This window comes from Etheostoma cragini, chromosome 18 (genome assembly GCF_013103735.1).
Source record: "Etheostoma cragini isolate CJK2018 chromosome 18, CSU_Ecrag_1.0, whole genome shotgun sequence".
Taxonomy (NCBI): Eukaryota; Metazoa; Chordata; class Actinopteri; order Perciformes; family Percidae; genus Etheostoma; species Etheostoma cragini.
In genome coordinates this window covers 17,982,117-18,009,140 of record NC_048424.1, presented here as the reverse complement: position 1 = coordinate 18,009,140, position 27,024 = coordinate 17,982,117, and the positions used below count along the sequence as shown (strand labels likewise).

Below are 27,024 nucleotides of genomic sequence, written 5' to 3'. Positions count from 1 at the left end.
CCCCCCCCCCCCCCCGACATCCTCCCTTGTGTGTTGCTAAGCAGTGAGTGTCTGAGTAAAGTGGTGGAGCGGCATTATGAGAAGATAACAAAAGTGGATTGAGTAATCCAGCGAGCATGACACTGCCTCTGGCTGGACTTGTTGATTACCCGCCATTCGCTGCTTCTGTAACCTCAGCGGGGCCCTTCACTGGAGAAACGGCTCATCATTCGCCTCCCACCGTGCCTCATTACAGAGGCAGCGCCGCAAGCGCTGGCCCAGGATCAGCTCACCTGAGCCTCTGAATTTCAGAACTCACACAGCGGCTTTTATGAAAGCTGATCTGGGGTCAGAGCCCAGAGACAGTGGCAATTGAATGTGTGCCTCTGCGCCTGAAGGTCTGATTCTGGTTTCAGTATGATCATAAAGGCCTCCTGGTGTGAGGATGTTATTGGCTCACCAATTCATCTGCATCATCAGATGTATTTTAACATGGAATAACAAATGCAAATTACGTTGGTATGACTACTGAATTTACATACTGAAAAAACTACATGTTGTATCTACAGTATGTAGATAAAATGTGTCACAATGTTATCTTAAGTAGATAAATAAAGAAAACTGGGCTTTGATTGGATAATCAATATGAAATGGGGAGAGATCATTCATTATTTAAGTGAGCTGGTAAAAAGGCACTGTACAATCTGTAAACTGTAAAATCCAAATAAAAGTAATAATTTCTTAAGTTCTTAACCCTTAAAGAATGGAAATTGTTGTTTACATTATCCAGTATAAAATAATCTAAAATATAAAACAAAATAGCTAGAGCAGTCATTCACACTATCAAGTTACACACTGTGTCCGGTGCAAAACCATGTGACATCATTCTATTGCAAATGAATAAAATAAAATAATAGAAGTGTATATATAAAACATTAAAAAAAAATTAAAAAATGGTTTTGGGTTACTTAGTTTCTACATTTTTAAATCTTTTGGATCATTATGTATGTGTGTTTATTTAGTTATGTGTGTTTAAAACACAAACACTGACCTTCTTTTTTATGCCACAATTTAAATACTTTTTTTAATATTATGGTTTATTGACTTACACAACCTTTTAGCTTTGATTGTGCTGAATTTTTATGTTTAAAAGACATACTTGGCAGACCATTTCAAATGCAAATGTAAAAGGGTTAAAGGACCATTATTCCTTTTTAATGTCAGGTCAATTTCTTATATCTAAGAAGACTATAGGTAACACGTTAAATGTGTATGTCTGTACATAGCTTTAGCTTTAGCATTCAGCCTTTAAAATGGTCGTACAGCACACACAATGTCCCAATTTTAAAACCTCTATCCTTTTTACAGTATGTCAGTTTAATCAATCCTAAACAAACTTGATACAGTAACAGTTTAATTTAAATCAATCCCTAGCTTTAGCTGCTGAAGAATGTACCGCAAATCAGATTTTGTATTTCACTGACTGCATTTATGCATTAAGATACAATCATCTTTGTTCAAAATCTCCTATAAAAATGTGCTTTTTAAAGGCAGATTTTTATTTTTATTGTTTTTTTATTTAACCTCTATTTATACTGTACAGGTAATGTCATTGAGACACAGGGGGTCCTATCTTGCACCTGGTGCAGAGGTGACACAAATAGCAATGATTGATTGAATGATGATTATTGCTATCTTGAGGCAGCAGAAAGTGATCGTGCCATCGACCAACAAATACCTGGTCTAAAGTTAATAGGACAACATTTCATTGAATTTCAACAGCGCATCAGTAAAACACGCCTAGACTCGTGCACAACACGTGCACACTATGCTTGTTACACAGACACAGGGAAGAGCAGCAGCATACACAACACAAAAGATTTAAAATAAAAAATATCACAGTGCAAATCCACCATCATAATAGCAATGTGCCAAAATACAAACGCGCCTGGCTTTTAAAGGGAATGGGAGATGACATTCTGATTGGTTTTTTGCATGTTACACCCAAAGAACACACCCATGAATTATTGAAGACACTAAGTACAACCCTTCTCAACCATGCGCCTAGCGCACGGACCCTTTTTTTCTTCCGTCAAACTAGCAAAAGTGGATTTGGGCCCCCTAAATGCACCTGCAGCATGTGCTTCACGCCGTTCTCTTAGATTGTTAAAATGGGGCCCAGGGTCTTATTCTCAAGAGCGACAATACACAAAATCAGTTACAGACAAACAATCAGATTACAAAAGTATACACAATATGTATTACTTACAATATTTAAACAAAAGTGCTAAGTAGACTTAAAACACTAAAGCACTAAAACCAAGAACAGGATTCTGAAGATATGTTTTTCCACTACCCTTAAAATTTGTTTAAAATCACCTAGTGGGATCAGTTTAAGATCCTGCTGTTACGTATTCCAGGTTTAGGGGGAAGAGAAAGTATGAACTGATGGGCCGTTGAAGGTGTTGAAGGCCTAGGAGCAAAGGCTTTGACTGCAATGCTTGCGTACCATGTAAATGTCAAGATTTGAAAGTAGCATCTCCTCGGGGATCCGTCTAACCCCACCCTTGCCCCGCGAGCTCCCCCAAACACAGACGTGCACAAGCACTGCTGCATCGCCGCCTCAGAGCAGAGCTTCAGTCTTTCTTTTCCTTGCCTTTTTAACAGGGGGCAGGTAGCGCAAGTAACCGCGGCAGTGGCAACTTTTTCTGAGTTTTCTCCTCCATTCTCCAGTAGACTTACAGACTCTATATCCCCAACGTTTCACTTTTGGGATTGCCGTCAGAAATTCCGGCAAATGTCACTTTTTCGACCGGATGTCTGTTACCTTCAACTTTCTTTGTGTTGGAATTTTCAATTTATGAGGACTATGGTTGACTGTGCACGGTACAGTAAATCCAGACAGCTAGCTAGACTATCTGTCCAATCAGACTTTTTCTGTACTTTTGAAAGTACATCTGTTCCATAAATACAAGTTCCTTCCCGAGGCTATTTTAAGTAGATCGTTGCACATATACATGCACTACATAACAAATTGAAGATTACATCAATCTAAGTGAGTAGTTAGCAGCATAAATAAGAAAGAAAAAAGGCAGCAACAATAACTAGTTACATAAGGAGTATAAGAAAAATAAAGTATTAAAACCATGCTAAAAAAACAGTACATTATCAACACGGTATGGTTCAATACCAGCTTAGCTTAGCCTTTAAGGCAGGCCTGGTTATTATATGGCCCGAGCACATGGATGTGAATGAGCTGTTTTCCCAGCTCATGGGAAAGAAAGAGAGATCGATACAGAGTACCAAGTTTTTAACCAAAATTGGACTTCTAAGTATTTATTTACTGAAGTCAAAGGTAAAGCCGTGGGCTTAGTTTGCGGAGAACAGATCGCTGTGTTAAAGGATTATAATGCAGAGCGGGCATGGACATCTGAAGATTTGCTAGTTAAACAAGGTTTTTTTACCAAGCGTTGCACATCCAGGGATACAGCAGCCAAGACCAGCTCTGTGATCTCCCAAAAGATCACCAAAAAACAGTAAGTAAGAGTTTATTAAAGAGTGTTTGGTAGACTCTGCTGCACAAATATGCCTAGAGGAAAAGATGCATTTGAAACCGTTCTGCTTTCCAGGCAAACGGTAACGAGAAGGATTGAGTACATTGCAGGAAACCTGGAGATTCAGCTGCAAAGCAGACAAACTTTTTTCCTAGGCTCTGGACGAAAGCTGTGATGTTCACCACACAACCCAGGTACTTTGTACGTTGGATAATGAAGGACTTTGAGATAACGTAGGATCTGGCAGCAATAATGCGGTCAATGATGATAAATGGGACTTAAAACTGGCATGTGTTGCAACCAATGGTTGTCCAAATATTCTGAAGCGGATGCAAGATAAATTGACTGAAATTAACTCAGAACGGAAATTGGTATGTTTGCATTGCATCAGCAAGTGTTGTGTAAGTCAGTGCTAAAACTGAACCATGTTTTGATATATGAAAGGCAAAGACATCCCAGAGCTCTCAGAAGTAAACTGGGTGGCTGATCTTGCATTTGCTGTTGGTGTGACTGCACTAATGAACGAACTAAACACCAAACTGAAAGGCAAGGGCCTATTAGCACATAACATGCAAACTAGTGACATGATGTTGGCATTATGTACTATGTCTGCTTCACTTTTTCATGTTCGAAGAAATAAAAAATAAAAACGCTAGTTGTGTAGTTATACTACAAAAGAAGTAGTAATAGCACTTTGTAAAGTTAATTGAATGCTGTTCTTTGAAAAATTGCAAGAAAATCTGCACATATTGGTCACAATTGCATCCCTGGATGTTGATTAAATAGTGACATAATTCTGATTTGTACTAAATCTGCTTCACTTGTTTGTGTTTGTGACACCAGTCGCAGCTTACCAGAGACCTTTAAATGCTTTTCATAAAGAGATAGAATTACTATTGCACAGAATTGAGATTAGCCTATTGGTCTGGCTTGCCACAACAGTCCCTGTTTCTCATATGACCCCTTGAGAAAATGAATTGCCCACCCCTGTTTAAGCATTTTGATTATAGCCCCGGAAAAAAAACTATTTCTTATGTGGTTTGTCTACGCCGTCATGACCCTGAGCCTGCCTGAGGGTAGGGTATCAAAAACGATATGGCCAGGGTGTGTTGGGTCCGCTCTAATGCTTGTTGCTCTTCTCCGCAGCCTACTGGAGTATACTGTATGTCCTCAAGACTTGAGAGAGGGGCACCACTGATTCTATGGGCTGTTTTATTTACCCACTGTAGGTTTTTTCTCTACTCAGTGGTGTAGCTGACAAACCACACTGTTCGTATGCCAGGACACTCTTTATTGTGCATCTGTAAAACTTTGTGAGGAGTTTCTGCGGAAGCCTGGTGCATCTTAGGGTTAGCAGGAAAAAGAGTTCCTGCTGAGCCTTTTCCCCTATCACTTGGTGTTCACTCTCCAGGGAAGATCCTCTGCTAGATGCACACATAGGTATCTGAAACTTGGGACCTGTTCCACCTCCTCTCAATGTATCACAAGACTGTTGTGGCTCTTGTTTTTACGTTTCCTAAAGTCAATTTTGATTTCTTTTGTTGTCTTTGTGTTATGCATTAAGTTGTCTGTGCTGCACCAGTGATTGTAACCCCTCCCTGTAGGCGGTCTCCTTATTGTTGGTTACCAACCCCACCACACCTATGTCATCTGCAAATTTGAATAAGGAGTCATGAATAGGAGAAGAGTCATGAGTGAATAGAGAGTAGAGGAGCGGGCTGTGAACACAGCCCTGGGGAATGCCAGTGTTGAGAACGGTGGGGGAGGAGGTGAGATTTCCAGGTCTGACATACTGGGGGTCTCAATCCACCGACAGAGGTGAGAGTCCAGGCCACGTGACAGCAGGTTGTTGACTAGCTTGTTGGAGTTGATGGCGTTGAACCAAAGTCAGCAAATAGCATCCTGACATAGGGATTGGGGTTCTCCAAGTGAGTGAGGGAAGTGTGAAGTGCTAGTGAGATGGCGTCATCAGTGCATGTGTTGGCATTGTAGGAAAATTGGTATTGGTCCAGGTTACCTGGAATGAAGGCCTTGATTCTGTTCAGTACCAATCTTTCAAGACATTTCCTTGTGAATAGTGTTAATACTATTGGTCGGTAATCATTCAGACATTAACAGTTGACTGTTTTGTAACAGGAATGTGGTAGCAGTCTTTAGTCAGGTAGGAATTGTGACCGCCTTCACTGACCTGTTGAACATGTTGGTCAAAACAGCTGCAAGCTGGTGAGCAAATACCTTTAGTGCACGCCCTGGGAGCCCGTCAGGTCCAGGTGCCTTCCGATTGAGCCCGCTTGACCTGGTGCTGATGTACTGATAGATTTTTCATGGCTAACTTAGCATTAGCTTGTGGGTGGACATTCAGCACCCACAAACACAGTGGTGAACTCCTTGGGTAAACAGTCTGTATTTAAGCAGCAGGAATTCCATGTCTGCACCACAATGTCTCTCCATGACGGTAACTGTAGTGTGCGGCTGATCTGTAAACACTGCGGCCTGCTCCACAGCTGTACTCAGGATGTTCTCATGTAGCCATGTCTCAGCTATTATCATGACAGCCTGTCCCATCTGTGATTGGTAGTCCGGATTCTCATCTCGGCCATCTTGTTGACGAGAGAGCAGACGTTGACAAGAAAGAAGCTGGGCATGGCAGGTTTGTGTGGAGCTAGGTGAAGCCTGTTCCGGCTCCAAGTCTTTCCCCCCGCTTCTGCTTCTGCTTCCCCATCCTCTTCAGTCTGTGTGTCTTTCTGGAGACTTGGATTAATTCCCTACGCTTTGTTGGACAAGAAATCTCAACTGGGAATGTTCAAAGGTTTCCAGGGACATATACTGGGCTGCTGTTCTTATCATCAAAAGTATAGATTGTGTGTACTTTGTAAAACTTTTGAAGAGGAACCATGGCTCTGTCCGGCGTTTAGTGCCACCCATGGCGACTGTGATTGGTTTAAAGAAATGCCAATAAACCAGAGCTATGCTGGAATGCTTTGTGGACCAGCCAGACCCTCCTCCACAGCGCTGTGAAGGAAGATTTGCCAAAGCAAGACTAGGCAAGGAGGCATTTCCCTGGTTCTTTTCAAGCAGCCTGCAAGACAATGATTGATGAATTTCTGTTTTCACCGGATTACAGCAATTACAGATGATGGACTCATGGAAGCCCATGAGTAAGTTATTGCTGTTGGGCTGTGAAGACCATTTCAAACAATAGGTATGTATGAAAAAGTGTATCTTTGAAATAGTTTCCAACCCTGTCGTTAAGACGTTAAGTCTCATGAAGTCATTTAGAGAAGTCCAGGAATTAACATCTTGAGCAGGCTCAGGTTTTTAACATATTGAACAGACTACATGTTAGACCAGGCATTAGTGGTGATTGGCTTCATGTGATAATCAGTAATTGCACACAGCTCTTTGAGGTTGTGTGAAGCACTAAGGGATTCAAGTCAGGCAGGATTCGGAAGTTGACAGAAAGAAAAAGTTGGCTGCACTTCTGTTTTGCTGTTGGGACAAGCCAGCGTAGCCTGGAGGCATCAACAGAGAGAACATCTGTATTCCAGACAACACATTATTGTCTCTATGGTTGGCTGATGCAACTGAGGAGCACCTTCATCCTCTGCCTCCAAAAGGCAACGGAAATCACTTTGGGGGCTTTTTGGGGCCAGCGGCCATCACACTGGACACTCGCGCTTTCTGTCCAAACTGCTGCAGCCTCAGCCAGCCCCGAGGTAGCAGAGACACGGTTTGTGGAAAATAGCCTAGATTGATTTTTCCATATGCTCAAGAGTAATTAATGCAATACTTGCTTGCGCTGTTTTTTATATGTAGCGATCACTGGAATTTGTAACATGGGCTGCCAGTAAAAAAAGTTTGTAATCTAACATGATCTATAGTATTGATTCACAAATTCATATATGGGTTATCTATTTTTTTTCTGTATCTCTTCAATCAAACCATTTGAAATCAGTCAGTTAGCTAAACTTGCATTTTCTAAATCTTAGCATGCATTAAAGATTTAAAATCATGGATGACCTACACATTTTTGATGTCAAACTGAAGTTATTGTGCTGGGCCTACCAAGAGCCTGGGTCTGGCCGAGGTTTCTTCCTAAAAGGTTTTTTTTCTACCTACTGCACACTGTCGCACTGTCGCTCCATGCTTGCTCTTGGGGGAATTGTTGGGACTTTATAAATTATTGGGTGTAGGGCGGCCTCTGGCTCGCCCAGTGGGAGGGTTCGCCCCATGTTGGCTGGGTCTTGCGGCATCCCGGGTTCGGGTCCGGCCTACGACACTTTACTGTGTGTCAACCCCTGTCTCTCTTCCCCTTTCGTGTCTATCCACTAAAATAGAGGGTAAAGCCCCCCCAAAAAATCTTTAAATAAAAGGTTAAAGACTGTGGTCTAGACCTACTCTATCTGTTAAGTGTCTCAAGATTTATTGAGAATATATATAAAATTCAATTTATCTCTTTGAAATATATTATCCTGTCAAATCAAACTTCAATGGCCATTTTTTTACAGGAATAATTGAAGTTTTATTGTTTAAGACTAAGGTACCGTATTTAAATTGTTACAAGGAAGAGTGAGTTGATTTTTAAATTAACTTTCTTGCTGGAGGGAGGATAGTCTATATGGGCTGGAACAGTACTATAGTGAGTAAAGTAGCAAAGATTTAAATACAGGTGTCATATTAAGATTCAAGATTCAAGATTTCTCTATTTGTCATCCCACAGTACACTGTAGTACAAAATTACGTGCAAAGTTCACAGCTTAGAAAAAATCCAGACAGCTAGCTAGACTATCTGTCCAATCAGAGTTTTCTTTTGCATGACTAAAACAACTTTTCAATGTACTCGTGTTCCACCAAAAACATGGCTATTTTGCAGAAGCACCGTTGCTTCGTCCAATGCTTAGCGCCGGCCAAGGCATTTGTGATCTGTTTAAAAAAATGCTGACAAACCAGAGCAGGTTTTTCTCCCATCCCAAGAATGCTCTGTGGACTAGCCAGACCCTCCTTGTCAGTGCTGTGGAAGAACGTCTGGCAGTGCAAGAACATATGAAGTGACTAAGTGAGCTCTTGGTAAAAAAGTAAAGGATACATAGAATAATTGGGAAACAGGGCATTTTGTTATTTCCACTTCAAATGTGCCTATTTGTGGTTGTGAAAACTTTTATTCCATTAATGTGTTATGTTTTTATTGGAGTACAAATCTTACAAGTCTTTTAGTTATTAATGGCAACAATGTGTGCTACAATACACTTTGTGGGTAGGGAGTTCCAATAGTTATTTCTTTGGTGTCAAGGGGATGGTGCAAAGAAAACACAGAAAATAGTGGAGGGGGCATTGCTTTTCGAAAAAAAGAAACCCAGCAATTTATGTACAATTTCAGTCAGAATGTGTTATGTAACATAACAACATAGTCAACGTAAGAAGAAATGACAATTTTGAAAGAACAACAGAATAAATGTATAAATGATTCAGATTTTTAAAGACATTATTGGAATAGCTTCCACCTCTCATAAATCCTAAAAACAGAATTCTGGGTAAGAACACAAAAGCAAACACAGGCTGCACTGCTGGAATGAATCAATAGCAGATACTAAAGTTTGATTATGGTCCCATAGTGATTGAGTCATTTCCCCCCATCCTAAATTAAGTCCTTTAAAATAGTTTCAAATTGTAATGAACTCAATTCAATAAGGTCCTGAAATGCTGAATTCCAATTAGGTACAATTAGACACTTCGGTGCAGTATGGGACAGATTTTATTTGGCTGAACATTTCACAGAGGTTGCCCCCGTCTGTCTCTCAGGGAGCCAGCGGTTACTCCTCAAGTAGACTGGTGGGCCCTCACAAGCACATTCCCATTTTCTGCTTCACTGAACTGGTGGTCCCCAATAATCCCAACACCATCATTTAGTCAGGCAGGCTGTGCTTTTTTTTTCTTTTTTTTCACTCAACTTTTTCCATCCCACACAGTAGGCTTGGATTCCCTGAGCCTAGCAGAGTAGAATTAATGTGTGTAATTTGTTTGCCCCCCTTTTTTTCCCCTGCACCTTGAAAGAAAGTAGAGAAGAATCGCCTCGAGAAAAGGTGTTTTAAATTCACACGCTCGTTATTGGATGCCTCCTTCAGTTTGGATTTCTTCTGACCCTGCTGCCGGTTTCTATATTGCAGAAGGAGTTTTTAAGGAGGCCGCTCCCTCTACTCAAAAAAAGTCTTTCAAATGCCTGGGCAAAGTGCTTTTCCATCATCTCTCCCATGCTCTGTCAAGCGGACAGCAGGTTGGAACGGGATGGCTGCTGCGCTTGTGTGCTGAGAGAAAAGAGGGTGCAAAAGCAGGGAAGAATGAGGCCTGGTGATGAGAAATAGAGAGAGAAAGGGAGGGATAGGGGGAAATAAAGCCTTGCTGTGATGCTGGCAATCGGTCAGACAGTCGGACAGGGCGTATCTATAATAACCAAAACTGGAAAGGACTGAAAAAAAACAAAAAGACAAAAAGACAAAAGGCAAGGGTTATAAAAGTAAAGCTGCCTTGCTTGTTCTTTGCACCATGTCCCTTTAAGACAGTACCATGTTTCCTCTCGAAAGATAAGGATTTGATTATCCAGGACAAGCTCTCCGTAAGCTTCGCCCTCTTAGTTCCACAGGCGGGGAAAGACATCATAGATGAAATAATATGTTGTGGATATGAATCAAATATGAGCTCTACACACTGGAGAAGTGAAATTGCTGTGTTTACTGAGTTCTATGTAGAACAAAGGCAGCCAAGGCTTACGTTGATGGACGCAAATCCTGAGTCTCAGTAACTACCCACTTCGACTTCCATTCCGCGCACGCCTGACTACAACTTTGATCTCTCACGTTGAGTAACTTGGCTCCATTCCACTAGCCCGGATACGTCTAGACAGATAACGCACACGCAACTTTGTTCCTTGAATTTCAAATGTTTACACTGTTGGACAGATATTTTTTCTCACATTCTCACAGCTGCTCGGCCTCAGACATGAATGTACAGGATCAGAGATGAAAATATGGCATACTTCTCACTACAATCCTACCTTAAGAATGAAAACTTTCTTATCAAGGTTAAGGACCCTGTAAGGCAGCTGTAGCTTTTGTTTGCGTATTTATAATATGGTATGAGTTTTTTCTTTAATTTGAAGTTGTATTGTGTTGGCAAAATATGACTTACAAATAACATCAGTATTGGGCAAGTTACTTCCAAAATGTAATACATTATAGATTATTAGTTACTCTCATTTGAGAGTAATTAGTTGTATTACTATATTAATTTCTCTGGATTTTTATGTATTACACTACTTTTACATTACTTTACTACACTCCACGATACATTAGCTTTAAGCGGGCTAAAAAGCACATTACAGTAATGTGTATTTTTTTTTAAACGTGCAGTGATTTACAATTTCAAAATAGGTTGTTACATTACTTAATAAAAAACCCAATCAACGCTGTGTTTCTTTGAAGGGTCTGCTTGTTCACTGTCTTACCAAGAGTTTGATGGCGTTTGGTCTCTCTGGGCTTAGTTGATAGACTGGTCCCATTTGTGTTAGTTTGGCAAAGGGGCTGGAGATAAGCGATGGTGGTTAGAGTTTACCAAAAGAGGAGAAATGCACCTCTCTGTAATCCAAAGTTTTCTTTTTACATGTTATGTGTTTTTCTCTGGCTTCCTAAAATTAGCTGCTGTTATAGTCAAACTGTTGTTTTTCTAATGTTTATCTCCCCTAAAATGTCAGAACTTGACTATACTGACTTTTGCAAAGTACTTTTTTAAGATTTTTTGGGGGGGCTTTTTCCCTTTATTATAGTGATAGTGGATAGACTGAAAGGGGGTCGAGAGAGACGGGGGATGACACACAGCAAAGGGCAGCAGGTCGGATTTAAACCCTGTGCGGCTGGACGACTCAGCCAACATGGGGCGAACGCTCAAACTAGATAAGCTTTGTCATTATGACCTCATAAGGGGCCAGATCGGCCCCTCTGAGCTTTCATTTTCTCAAAGGCAGAACAGGATACCCAGGGCTCCGTTTACACCTATCATTATTTCTAGCCACTGGGGGACCATAGGCAGGCTGGGGGAACTCATATTAATGTTAAAAAAAACTCATAAAGTGAAATTTTCATGCCATGGGAACTTTAGATAAAGCTTTATTCTTAAATTATTATTTTGTGTAGAAAACAGAAAATAAATGTCCATGGAGGATGGTGATTAATCACAGAAGAGCGATATAGATACTGTCCATATTATGACTTATTTTCTTCACACCCGTCCTACATGTTTTCCTTTTTTGCGTGGCTGGCCAGGTGGGGACAAGGGTATGATAAGAAGGGGATGGACTTTGGGTAAGGGCAGATGTGGACAGGTGAGATATTTCATGTACCCTGTCAGTTGAGTTTTTTATTTATGAAAATATTTGAAAAAATTGTCTAACTTAAACTGCCAGTTGGTTGATTTTTCCTTCAAAAACATGGTCTCTTCCTCTCTCTCTTTCCCTCTCTAACGCCTCTTGTGTGCAGCATCAGAATGTAAAATATCAGAAGCACTTGAGAGACAAGAGATTGGAACTCAAGAGCTGGAATTAGTTTGGGCTAAATTGCTCAGGCCTGTGTATTAGTTCATACCTGTCATTCTGTTGGCCCTTTTCAAAAAGGAATCTTCCAGGTCACGTGCGCCCTCAAAGTTTAAAGGGCTCGATTTTCTCTCCATTTCCCAGCATTTAATTCCGGGAGGCTCAGATGAAGCCATTATTGAACCCTCTGATCTGACGCCTGATATGGTGTCCCTGCCTGAATAAGCTGTCCTGATATATTGCAGGTTGATCTCTGTCTTCTGGAGAACATTAAGCCTGGCTGATTGCACAGTATATTCTATCGAGCAGCGGCCAGCCTGGGCCTCTAATTACGGGCTTTGTTTTAAGAAAAGAAAAGCTGTTTTGAATCAAACAGGAACCCAAGTGAGAAATTTACTCTTCTCAAAAAACTGTGTTCCCCCCTCAACACCTGCTGTCAGGGTGCCCTTGTGTGCCCTCTGTACTCCTAGCTGCTTCAATGGAGGGCTAAGGATATACTGTGGGATTGGTCTTTTAACGGTGGGTGCACAACTTAAAAAAGAAAAAAAAGAGATCCTCATCAGATCATCAGAAAATGTTTTACTCTTGTAAAGCCCAATGAAAGGCCTTTTTTATCAAAAGAAATCCAAATACGCAAGATGTACGACTAGTGAGAAAAGGAAAAGAATTAAAACCAATTCTGCACCTTTTTAATCACCCCTTCTGTTGCGGCATCAGACATCTTTTAGGTTTGTAAGATCCAAGTTTTTTTTTTATCTCTGTTTGACTGTCTCTGATGCCAGCTAAAGGGAATGAGGGATTCACCCAATTAATTTACTGAAGCCGGTAATAAAAAAAAGGCTGAAAAGCAAGCGTCCAAGTGAGCGGCCTTTGCAATTCCATTAATTAAGTAGAGTGCGTATTCCGCTACACATTCGCAGTGTAGTTATAAGATGATGTCATGGTGCTAATAGAGAGGGAAGTGAGACTTTTGTTAGCACTGCAGATGCACTGTACGGGCATCTCAGAGTTACGAGACTTCTGTTACTTTAGACTTCATAGTCAAACTTTCAGAGCCGAGTGTGTGAAGCTGCAATAGTGTGCACTGTGTTGTGTGTTATTCAATTTACTTTATCTTGTGTAAATGGTAGGGAACAAAATTGATGTCCCACTGAGATATTAAAATTGTATATTTCTGTATAACAAACTTGTTGGTCTGTGGGAAAATATACTGAGTATGAATATTGATATTGGTCCACTTTGTAACTCAAAAGGAATTTGTGTCAATTGACAACAACAGGAGGCTCTTGCTCCATCTCCCAATGAGAAGACCACCCGGGTTGACAAATAACTCGAAATGTGCATACAAGCATAATACAAGCTTTTGTCAGAGTCATCAATATTTTCCTACTCTCTTTGCTAAATGGTTGTAGGGAGGACAGACATTTTTGGTGGGGACTACTTCTCCAGTACGCTGATACACACAATGATTTTGAGATATATACTTCTGATAGATACCAAATAAATTATTTCAACTTATATTATGCTTTTTGGCTTTTTCCCTTTCCTTTGTTTAACCGTATTTTCCGGGCTACAAGTCACACTATTTTCATAGTTTGACTGGTCCTGCAATTTATCGTCAGGTGCGACTTATATATGAAAATACACATAATTTAACATCTTTTTAATTGTTAATTCATACTGACATTACCGTCTACAGCTACGAGAGGGCGCTCTAGGCTTGTGACAACTGTATATGCTGCTCCTAAAGACAACTGAAAAAGACTGAACACAAACATAATGCACCCCAAAAGAAAAGCCTATTCTGCATCACAAACTGCAGGTAGAAAAATATGCAGCCGAAAACAGCGATCAAGCGGCAGAAAGAAAGTTTGGAGTCAGTCAGAAACTTGTGAGGGACTGGGGAAAAGGTCACTCTTACTGAAATGAAGAAAAAGCATGCTAATCGCAGGCTGAAAGCAAGATGGCCAGAGCTGGAGGAACGGGTTCACGGATGGATGCTTGAACAACGGGCTATTGGGAGAGGCTGGTCAATGGTGCAGTTACGACTCCATGTCCTGGTAGTTGTTCTGTGTGCTGTTGTGTAGTTAAATAACTTAATGTGTTACTGTTAACATACCGAACACCTACCATATTCAGCCTGTTGGTCTGTGTAAATGTTGGTTCTTGGTCTTAGATTTGGTTAAATAAATGACAGTCCCGTCCAATTAGTTTTTTTCCTCTTCATTACACATTTTTTGACCAATGCAATTCATACTCCGGAGCAACTTGTAGTCTGGAAAATATATTTGTGCATGGTTCATAAAGGGAAAAAGCCCAATGTCCACCCCAAAGGCACTTACCATCTCCAACAGAAAACACTGTTCACAAACTGCTCCAAACAGCTCTATTGTAGTCCAGCCTTTACTTCAGAGACAAACGTGCATTACTTTGTAACACATTATAATGCTCGCCTAGCTGCTAGAGTGGCATGCCCTCATACTCTGCTAATGACTGGTGTTCTAGTCTTAGCTCCTGCACACGTGCGACTCCCAAAGATTGAACAGAATTGTGATGCCTCACTCTGTAGCTAAAACAGAGAGCTCAACACAGGGTGAAAAGGAGCTGCAGTACAAAATATTTAAAAAAAAAACTATTCTGATAAATCCTCTAAAAACAGTTATAAACCTGAAAATGTATAGAATTTAAACAATTGGCTGAGCAGAAAATGGTTTAACCCCAAAACACTGAGACACACACACACACACACAGAGGCAGATAGCAGTTAGAAATGTTAATTGAACAGACGGTCAGTGAATAGGCAAGGATGGAGATTTGGACAGTAGCTTCAAGATGGAAAGGAAGCTTGAGTTAGGCAGAGAGGAATCCAGGCAGTACTGAGACTCGAAGGCCGACAGGCTGAGAGAGTCCAGTCTAGACTTGCTGAGGAAATCCAATAGAGTGGTAGACGCGCTATACCACGTAGAAGTCAGCAGCACTGCAGATAGCAACAGAGCCGCGGCTCAACAGGTCCCAGCGGGGAGGCAGCAGAGCAGGTCACATGCGGAAGTAGCAGGGAAGCAGCAGTTACAATGCGGGATCTGTACACAGGAAAACACAATTAAACCAGGCACGAGGAATTCACAAGAACACTGGCGGAAAACACGGAGTTACACAAAGTTACCACATAAGCAGTTTAACAATCTGGCACTGATGAGGTGAACAGCCTGGTTGGATGTACTGCATAGGTGAGTCGTGGAATGAGCTGCAGCTGTGTAGATGCTGTGCGGAAGTAAATGGCCACGCCCGTTAACCTAGAACCTCAAGCCGCGCCTCCTGCCACGGCAAGCAAAGACAACACAACAGATTGAAACACAGGGGAAAAGGGAAAAGAACTAACTCACAGGACGGAGAAAAAACAGCTGACCCATAACACAGTCCGACTGTGTTGTACTTTATAATCGCCAGTTTTCATACCAATTTCAAAAAGTTTAGTTTGGGTAATTCAAAAACATCCTGGTGGTTTGCTGGCTTTTAGATGATGATATGTAGAGGGTTTTCACTGACGTGACGTTCTTGGCAGTAACCCGGATGCACGGCCTTATTGGAGGCACTTTGTGTAAACAACTAAATGGAGAACAGTGGAGTATTGTGCACTTGGATGCTTTAGGTGAATGTAGCCATGTCTAAACAACAGAAAAGCATCAGAGATGCAAAGGCATGTAGGGAAGGCCTTGGACCACAAGAAAAGGCGCAATATTTCGAGAAATTATAGTGTCTTGGCGGTGCAGATCTCTACGAGTTGTCTCTCTCTTCTTGGATCCATGACAACCCGGTGATTCTTCCTTTAGTTGCACATCCTGACATAGCTAGTTAACTAGCTTGTATTGTCTCCGAGCCCATACACAGCTGCAGACCCTAAATTCTACAAAGATTTGGATGCCTATAACCAGATGACGTGTGGAAGAGTGAGGGAGACGCACTACCAAGTCATCAACAACCGTTGTGTTATGAAGGCCAAAGAAAAAAAATCCAATAATGTCTTTAATCAACCTATCCTAAACTGCATGACATCATTGCGATATACTCAAGGTGTAGCCAAGTGACTCTCAACCTCGGGCAGTGAAGCTGCTATCCCTAAAATGACAGAATCCATCTTTGGGGACAAAATTATTGGACATGTGTAATTTGACGTGATTTTTTTTTGTCAGAAAATGTCGTATCAGCTAACATGGAGGGTATGCGGTTTTTGAACTAAAATGTAGCCATCTAGATGGCTTCACTTATACATTGACTTTAACACTTATACATTAACCCCTCAATATTATTGAAAGACTCTTGGTATTGTGCATGCTCACTCACTGACAGTTTTTTATCATTATTGCCCTTTTTTGCTCAGGTAGATGGCTTGCACCCAGTACTAAGGATTGGTCTTATACAGGGTGATTTAGACATTTCATGACTGAATGCCTAGAATGTGCATCCAATTTAAAAACAATCCCAATTCACAAATGTTTGCAAGTGGTCAAACATGTATTGATGGTTATTTTTCTCTCTTTCATTTTTTTACAAACAAATTTAATTTAAAAAAAATCAAACAAGAAAGCATTTCCAAATGAGCCCGAATGTCACGTAATGACTCAAATTATTTATTTTTTCATGCAAAAAAGAAGCAGATTCTGAAATTAGTGGGCTCTTTGTTCCTTATCACATGTGTTTTTCACATACTGTTTTAACTGTTGTTAGATGTAAGATGTTGAAAGAACCTGGCCAACCTCAAACAAAAAATGAGCGCTGTGTCTTTTTTTGGCGTTATGTAATGTTCCTTGCTGAAGGAAATGCCTGTAAGCCAAAAGTTCCTCATCCACAGCGTATCAAAGGAAACACCTTGTCTGGCTGCAAGCTGCAGCGTACACGCACAGATTACCTTCACAGCCAGCGTCGTTCAAAGAAACTCGACAGAATGTTGAAATAAGTAGAGATAAAGAGACAAAGTCACACTTTCACTCTCAGTTCCAAGCGGCCCTCTTGTAAAACCCAGGAAATAATCAATTACTTTTTCACTGCCATGTTTGTCCAATTCAAGCTGGCATCAAAGCTCAGTTCAGTTTAGATAGATGAATTTGGTTGCGGTTGAAAAACATCTTTGATTTCCGCATAAATTTGACTGCAATGCATTACCAGAGGACACGCGTCTGCCGAAAAATTCAAGAGGCTGAGCAGCTTTGTTTACATGGCTTGCGTAAACTTTGCTGCCGTGCTTATTCTATCAAAACATTCACAAAACTGTCAAATAAAATGTCCTACTGCCAATCTCTGATGTCTTTGAACTCTCTACCTTGCAGGTGAAATGCATTCTGGCCAAAGTCTCAACTTGCTTAGCTCTGAATCCTCACAAACTGTCCACAATGTGTCAATGTGACAGAGTAAAGATAAATTACATGATAAATCAATTTATCAGCAACTTTTTAAATACACTTTTTCCCAGCAACAAAGCACATTGTTGAGATTGTTTTACATGATTTTTATCATCAGCAGCATGCCCTGCACTTTCCTATTGTCTGCAACGCACAAACAGAAACATATTGTCCTGTCTACTGCATGCTCTTCTGTCATCTTCTAGTAGTATGTCTACTTCTAGTAGACAATGCTTGGCCAGCAATCTCTTCAACAATATGACACATAAGTACCACTTTCCATTGCCTGTCACTTACAAAACTGCCGTATGCATTTTTGCATCCTGTATAACTACAGCAACTCTCCCATTCTCCCAGAGCAGCTTGTCTGTTTAAGGTTTAGTCTGCAGGCTGATTATTATCCTCTTGTAGAGTATCAGAGCTTTTTGATAAAGCTGAGGGGACCAAACATGCAGAGGAGTGAATGAATGTCTAGAGCACAGTAGCCCCAAATTGGTTGCGTGATGCATCACACCTAACCTGATAATCAGAACCAATTGCCATTGTGTTTGTTTTAATTGTTTGATTTAATTCGGTCTGACATCATGTTCATCATGGTAGCAGATCATTTTGGTAGAAGGATTAATTTGTTCTGTTTTGCCTTAACTAGCCTCGCATTGCCAGATTTTCCTCCACAGCGCTGCGGAGGAGGGTCTGGCTGGTCCACACAGCACTCCGGGATGGGAGTCAAAAAATTCTCTGGTTTATTAGGAACTTGTTTTGGTGGAACATGTGTACGTTCAAAGGTTGTTTTAGTCGTCATCATAAAATTGAGATTGGACAGATAGTCTAGCAAGCTGTCGGGATTTACCCTGCAGAGATCTGAGGAGCAGTTTACCATAGTCTTTGTGAATCCACCGGAGTTTAGAATGCCAGCACATAGAAAAAGGAGGGTGATGCACATCCGGCCGACATAAGAAACATTCGGCGGAATTTGCGGCGGCACCTGACCAATCCCGGAAATGAAACTTTGTAAATACAGACTTGCTTAACCAATCAGTAGAGCATATGGGTGTGCAGCCCAGTAGCCTAGCACATGTAGTTAGCAGTAACTGAGTATGTAGCAGCAGTGTTTGTTAAAAATCACAAATAAGGAGTTTATATACCAAAACCTACACAAGCGGTCATGTTCCAGCCTGACTGTGATCCAAAATTGCGGAGATATTAACAACATCAGCAACCAAGATCACAAGTTTCCCTGGCAATAGCATGTTGCTACATGTAGCAGTGGATGTCCCGTAAACACTGCTGTAGATTGCCCGGAGCAGATTACCTTATATAGAAAACAGAGTAGAAAAATCAGAGCATTCAGAACAGGGTTAATCTGTGGTTTTAGCTAACAGGGATTTTTTATTCATTTGTTTGCCTCATTATTTGAAGCTTTGGCCACGGTTAATGTGAGCATTTTACATTGCAACATTATATATATATAACACAATATACAGAAAAGCATGATAGGTGTCCTTTAAATATTGTTGGAAAAATGTAGGATAGTGAAAGTACACAACGCAACAAAATTATATGACATACTGTAGGTCTAGTCGTTTTAATTTTAAAACGGAAATTTTACACAGCTCACGACACGACACCAGATAAACAGATGAAGATGGATGGATGGATGGATGTTACATGTTTTCTCTTTAAGAGACAGGGTTGCCTCATCATAGTAGCAGACTATCCAACATTATATGTCTTTGATTGCATTCCTGTGTTCCTGCCAATCTCCTCATTGAGATTGGGGCTTGGGCTTTGTTTTTGGAGGACAGGATGAATTGAAAAGTCACCATCACCGGTCCTGTCTATCCCAATCAGACTTTTAGCCTGGTCCCAGACCTGTGCCAAATGTTGTACTAATTGTGCAATTATGCACACTAGAAGAACCGTTAGAGTCATGGGAGTTTTTCATAACACATGAAAAATTGAAGCTGAGAGACACAAAAACATAGGCAGAGAGGGAACGACAGGAGGACATAAAAGAGATCGGGGGCTGCATTGTAAACAACCCTGGGCACCACACATGGTTCATATGAGTAGCACGGCAACACAGGGAAAAGCTCATCACATTCACAGATGGCTACCCAATCCAAAGCAAATGTCAAAAGGGCTCACATGACAGCACCTGTGAAAAGAGCACAGCACGGAAAACATGATGGATTTACAGATGGTCGTATGTGCATGGAGATGATGGAAAGCCCATCACAAATGTCTCTGCATCATCTTATTTTCAAGGGCATTAAATCGAAAACAGCCCCATTTGATGTTGATGTTTATATTTACTGATATACGATACAATACAACTTTATTGTCAGCCAGGGCTGAAATTCTTTTTGCATCCCTGGGTGGATCTTATAAAAAAGGACATAAACATACATACAGACATACATAGGATGAATAACATCAAAAGACATACATGAAACATTGCCACAAATGACATAAACACCCACGTAAGGAAGCAAAACACATACATACATGTGTCACAGGAAAAAGACATACACACCAACAAGGTCTTGGAGACTTTCATCCCAAATAAAATATTGCACTGGATTTAATGTAGCTGGTTGAACAAAAGGGTTTGGTTGATGTCTGAAAGCATTATTAAGTCTGATGCGATTAAAAGCATGAACTCTAAAGCATCTAAAGTGTTTGAAGACAGAAGCCGATTCTCAAAATATTCCTGGCCAGTCTGATCATACTACTATTGTGAGCTTCCTGAAAGGAGTGTGCTACAGGTGGTCCTGTAATCTTTGAACAAATTTTAATTTGATCAAATAGCTTTGTTTTATTTTTAACTGTTAGGATGAAGGAAGTAAAGATGGACTGAAGGATCCAAAACAAGTATTTGTTTCTCTTTGAGATTAAATTGAACACGTAGGGAAAGAATCAATGAGATTCGGTCAAATAAAACCTGTTTAGTGTGTCACTTTAAGGCTAACAAACTAAAAAAAGACACCGTTTTATGGAGCACTCTCTTGGAGAAACACTCAGGTTCTTTACAGGCTACTGGTTTACTGAAGGTCAGTTCGAGGTAAATGTAAATTAGCAAGTATTTCCTCTCCCACCTTCGTATTATTTCACATTTTGCTCTCTCAGGAGGATTTGAATGACAAAGCTCTGCTCAGCTTTTAGGCTAAAGGCATGAGAGTCCGCACAAAAGCAGCATTCTCTCCAAGCCTATTCCCATCCAATGCATATGCTAATACTCCAAGTCACAGCTGATCGAAGAACTTACAGTACGAAACACTTTACAGTTCAATTTATTCAAACTAGCTTTTCAAAAAATATATCCAGACGGTAGGAAATATCCAAGAAAGACGCCTTGTTGCAAAGCTTCAGTTCCTCAGCCAGGCAAGCAGGGATTAAAGATTGTATTATTCCGAAGAAAAAAAGACCTAATACCAGTTTAAAGCATAATGTATCCTTTTGCATTTAAGACTTGCTGCTGTGGAAGATTTAAAATGCCTGAATCAAAACTAAGCACGCAAAGAAATAAAGTGCTAATGAAGTGGAAATAATTGTATGTCCTTTTGACATACAGTACATAATCAATGTTTCATAATTAAATGAAAACCATTTCTGAAATGACAATTATTTTGCTTTTTTGCTTTAATAACTGAATGCTTAGTTTTTTTTTTTTTTGATTTAGGTTGTTTCCATTAAAACAAACTTCCCGAGGGAACCAAGAACCTTTTATGGAACACAGAACTAAACCTGATGACCAGAGGAAACGAGGAACACATTTAGTTCCTAGTTATTCGAGTCAAAACGCTGATTGTCCTTAACATGTGTTTTTCATTTAATTGTGCCACATTAAATGCACACATAAAAAAGAAAACCAAGTTGTGTTGTATGTCATTTAAGTTATGTGTTTGATTTGTTTTAGTATGCATTTTGAATCTTTGGCAGCCTGCAGTGAGGACGTTAAGATACATATGACCATCTAGCCCATTAGCCAATGCCTGTGTGTTTGTGCATAAAGCAGCTTGAACTGCTTCCACTAGGATAGTATCACTCAAAATAATCTAAAGCAATGTGTGTCTGTGTGTGTGTGTGTGTGTGTGTGTGTGTGTGTGTGTGTGTGTGTGTGTGTGTGTGTGTTTGTGTGCACGCGTGCGTGCGTGCGCATGCTTTGAACATAAATGAACAATAGAAATCAAGGACGATCAGGGGTGTGCAGAGGTGATTTATAATTGAAAACATTGACATATCAAAGAGTTTAAATGTGGTGCTCAAAGTGGTTCCGCAAACACTTTTGGCATAATCGTGTTGATATGGGTTATTACAGGTTAACTTTGATGAAATGCATTTGCATAGATAGCTCTCCTGTTTCCTCTTTGTTTGTCTGCTCTTGTGCTTCTTTAACATCTGTTTCCCCACCTGCTCGAGACAAAGGATATTGTCAGCTGCCTGCTTGCATTGCATTCATTTCATTTGTACAGTATGTTACCTTCGATGTTTACACATTGATCCGATTATGGCTTTATATCTTGGTGAGCATGTTCAGGCAACTTTGTAGGACCTGTGTTGGTTCAAAGCAACAGCTTGCCCTGAGGGTGTTACAATAATATGGATCAAATTGAGGAGAGCAGACCACAAGCCTGAACTACGAAGCAAGATTTGGCGTTAACAAGGTAATTTCAGGTTCAGTGGAGGGTTTCGTGTAACATGATGATGGAGCACTTGTTACCAGGTTAAATCACAATGGTGAACACCTAGACCTAACCTGTTTGGGAGCTGCTTATTTGCTTACGTCAACCGATATAAAAGCACTGCCTACTGACCAATCAATGCTCGATTGATAACAGCGTCACTGTTCTCAGAAGATCCAGTGGAGCTCAGTGCACAGAGAGAGAGAGGTGCGCTCACAAAAGTTACAACATTTAGAGACCGACAACCACCTTACCATTCCCCGATGGGTATTTTTATGAAAGATATAGATTTTAAGTGAAGGGAATTGCGTATAATGCTATTTGTGTTTTACGATGATACAAGTAGTGACTATTTCAATGGAGTCTGGTGGGTTTAGTGATGGTGATTTTCACCCTTAAATTAATACATAAAACACATTCAAATGTTGGCTGAGTGAGTTTAACCCACATGATTACATATAGGCTATGTGTCAGCTTCTTAAGCCGCCTTATGCAGGATGGCATGTTGATCTTGAGTCGCAGTAGAGGCCTCTGCAGTGCAAGATGAGGCTGCCTCGATTCTCACATTCTGGACTGGAGAAGGCAGACAGATTGGACATTCGGTATGCAAACATTTCATATCAGCGTAGCAGCTCTTTGGAAGATAAAACAACCTCATTGGTGCAATTAAACCTTCACAGACAGCAAAAGAGAAGCATTTATTTATATCATAATGCAAAGAGGCGGTAAGAAAAGAATATTATAATCAAAGTTAACAAAGAATTCAATGTGATCACGATTTATTTCCTTGTTGTTTCTAATCTTACCACTTTGAGCATTCAGGAGCTGAACTGGAGCTTTTGATCATAACACATGGTCTTCATCAGCAGATGAAGGTATCCTGTACATGATGGAGTTTAAAGGATTTACTGTAGTAGTTCACCTTAATAGCACTTTGGGGACTTGCGAGAGACAGATTGTCCTGTTGCAGCTCCAAAACCCCCCAATTCCTCCCTTTCCCACAATGCAACTTGATGGCGTCTCAGATTAACCCCCCATGCCTGGTAAAAACCCTTGACTTTCAAACTCGACACCTCCTGTTTATGGACTCTGGGAGGGGATTAGTGTTGCTGGGATCACATTAGATCTAATAGAAAATGACAGCAGTTTTCTTGAAACGCTGATTGGCATCTTTCCTCCCCTACAAATCGGTCACTGACTACCAGGATATGTGTTAAAAATCTGAGACTTAACATCTCTAGTATGCAGTGTTACATAAGCATTATGGCACGTACGGTAACATTTTGTTTTGGATCGCTAAAAATATTGGCAACAGGCAAGCATATTTAAAAAGAAGAAAAGGCTTACAGTTTAACTGTATTGGTTATTAAAACTTCTAACTTCTAATTTCAAAGTTAACAGAAAACAAAGCACTCAACACATTTCTTTAAAGTCCCCTTATTATGAAAAATGTTTGTGTCTCTGGTCCTTCCACACGCATAAATAAATATAAATAAATAAAGATTTAAGAAAAAACTATCCATGCTGTTTTGAGTGAGATACAGGTTTCTGTCGCCTTGGTCCCGCTCCATGTTCTGTGATGCCATGTTCAACTGCTACACTGCAGTGCCCTGCTACGTCCTGCTGTGCCTTGTAATGCCGCACAGCGTCCTGCTATGCCATGAACTACTACAAAGAACTGCTACAGACTACTAATTTTTTCTATTTTTGTTGTTGCCACTCTTCATTCCAACCCCAACCGGCCCGTCAGACACCGCCTACCAAGAGCCTGGGTCTGACCGAGGTTTCTGCCTAAAAGGAAGTTTTTCCTCGCCACTGTCGCACTGTTGCTTGCTCTGGAGGAGACTACTAGAACTGTTAGATCCTTGTAAATTCTGGAGTGTGGTCTATTTGTATAGTGTCTTGAGATAACTCTTGTTATGAATTGATACTATAAATAATATTGAATTGAATTGAATTGAATGTGTCCTGCCTTCAGTCTCCGGTTGAGCTTTTCAAAATCTACATGGCTTTCTATGTCACTAGCCAAGACGTGGCAAACCTTAGCATGTTAGCGCTGGCATGCTAGCTCATTCTTAATGGCAAAACATTGCTACAACACACACTAGGTCACCATAATCTAGAAAAGAACTACTTCCATGTCCCTGTTATGCAGGTATTCTACAAGTGTCCCTTGTTTAGAAGTAGTCTCCCAGCTAATCCTGCTTTGTAGCCTACTACTGTTGTAGAAACAGCTAGCTAGCTGATGTGCTCTTACCTGGTTTCTGTGCATGTGTGCCTCCCAACAAAGATAGAATAGAAGTGAAAGGCCTCACTCTGTTGCTAAACAGAGACCTAAACACACAGGGTGAAAACAGGATGTGCAGCAATGTGCAGTAAAACAAAAATATGGTGTTTTTTGAAAATCAAACCATGTAAACCTATTTTGGTACAACATCAAAATACAATAATGAACCTGAAAAAAAGCATACAATGGGTGCTTTAATTATTATTAATTATCACTCATTTCGTTCAGTTTCACTAAGTTTCACTGGGGAAACGTTTCTGCTATATAAGACTCAAATTTGTCTCAAAACCACTTGAAGCAATGTCACATTTTCTGTGTTTAGCCAGTTTCCAGTTTGAATAGTTATATATTTTTTGACTGCGCTAGGGTTGGGTACCAAAACATGGTACCAATAGGGCACCGGTTCCAACATAAACGGTAGTAACAAGACCGAATAGGAACTACAGTTTCAGTACCTCATTTTTGTGCCTGTCGTCTCTGGATTGGTTGCTCCATTACCGTTAGCTAGTAGCTGGATTAAACACAATGGTTAAAATGCTGACGTTAAGCAGCATTGCTTACGTAAGCGGTGTGAAGTGTGATTGTATTTCACTGTAGAGGATTCCATCACTGGGACGATTAAGTATAACAATTATATTATATGCTCTTCAGGCACCCTTTAGGCACCGACATCATTTTAAAAGCATCGTTATAGTACCGGAAACCCCAAACAATACCCAACACTAGACTGCAAAGTCTTCCAGCAGTTTTTTTTTCGGTTTAGCTCTATAAGTGTTTCTAACGTTATTATCATTAACCACCGTCAAATGTCCTGTCTACAATTGAACCATTGCGAGGTATTAATTTCTAACAAACGATTAAGCATTATAGAGTAGACTCTCTGCTGATGAGCTGTCATTGGTACCTTGAGTTGAGGTGTGCATGTGCATGTGTTGGCTTATATAAAGAGGTTCTGTGTTTGAGCTCCCGCCAGAGTGGTTACCATGGAGAGTCCTGATGGGCCGTGGTTATTTGAGCCTAAGCCAAAAGATGAAAAGGGTTATCTCGCTCCTTTTTTAAACTTTATCTCTTAAACCATATTGTCCCTCCAAACCAATCCTTTAAAAGTCTGTGCTCTCGCTATTTCTTTCTTTTATGACAGAGAGAAAAAGATATTACCCTCTGTTCTCCACCTGGGGGAATTCTGAAGGTAATTGTGTTCCTGTCTTGCTTAGGAAACAGCAAAAATGAATGCCAAAATATGCCAGTAGACAATACATTAAAGAAGGAAATGCAAACATAATTACAAACTGTCCAGTGGGCAGCAAAGCCTCACACACCGACATTCATTTATACACAAAATATGTGCTATTAAAGCATACCCGGGGGAGAGAGCAGTCACTGAATGTCCACCCTGCATTCAAACACCCAACTAGAGGCACAAACTTGGAAACCATGACTGCTTTCAAAGGACGAAGGAGGAGGTGGGAGAAAATGAAAGTGGAAGACAGCAAGGCTGTTAATAATTAATTCGGCAGAGTTTTGGTCCTGGGAGGCCAGGGGAAAATATATTGATGTTTGAAAATGCTAATTAAAGAAAGGAGCACACTTTGGTTTGGAAGGCATCTGTCTGCACAGGCCATTTGAAATCTTACTACTGCCTTGGCTAATGGTGCTGGTAATGCCTTTGGGGGGAACACGGCATGAAACACAGAGGCGGGCGCTAATGAGTCTGGTGGACCTCTCTGGCACACAGGATGAGAGCGATGGAGAAAATACGCTGAAAGGGAAGAAGGAGCCACAGTTGGTGCAAGACGTCTCATATTCTTTTAAAAGTCCCTGGCAAATGAGGGAGGTGAGTACAACTGGATTCACAGGCCCCCTGAAGGCACTCTGCTGGCAGAAAATATTAAGTCACCCTGCAAATGGAACCACACACCATACACACAAGGAGTACAATTGGTTTTACACAGCACAAGCAAGACAGAGAAAGTAGTGTGAAATTCCATTTCTGCACCTGTTTCTAGTCAAATTGTGAAGGATTTTTTTTTGTCTTTTGAATATCTATTTTTAAAAGACTTACATATAGATGCAGCACCATTGTACCTGCACAATTGAAAGAACATCAAGGATAACACAAAAAAATAAGAATTTTCATTGTGGTCTTGTTGTAGGTTGATGTCATGGAGATGTGTGCGTGCACATGGAGATAGTGGAGTATGGCATGAGCAGCAGCATGCATTTCCCAGGACAATAGCTAATAAATGAGAGTCCTTAAATATTAATTTTCCAGGCTTGTATGATTTCTTGACATTTGCCTCCAGCTAATAAGGTGCAGTGAACAAACAGCAACAAATTAACCACCACTGTAGGAAAAAATTCTTCTGTGCCATCTACACAGTGCGGCATGAGCCTTCTTCTTGGACATAGAAAGGATCTATTCCTGTAGGCAGTGTTTAGTCTGTGCTCTCAAAGGAGTTAAATCAAATGATTTTCACATGTAAGTTTGTTTGATCTTGTGAAGTATAGTGGGTTTTTATTGTTAGTCCAGATCATATACAGCACA

General features: G+C 40.6%; 1 long non-coding RNA gene across 1 annotated transcript in view; it reads left to right on the top strand.

Moving 5' to 3' along the window:
* The window catches only part of LOC117961519, a 21,499-nt gene extending 9,800 nt beyond the window's left edge, over positions 1-11,699 (top strand). The window contains exons 2-3 of the long non-coding RNA XR_004660422.1: positions 4,609-4,614; positions 11,688-11,699. This is a non-coding gene — a long non-coding RNA (uncharacterized LOC117961519). The remainder of the gene's footprint in view (positions 1-4,608; positions 4,615-11,687) is intronic.
* The last annotated feature ends 15,325 nt before the right edge of the window (positions 11,700-27,024 follow it).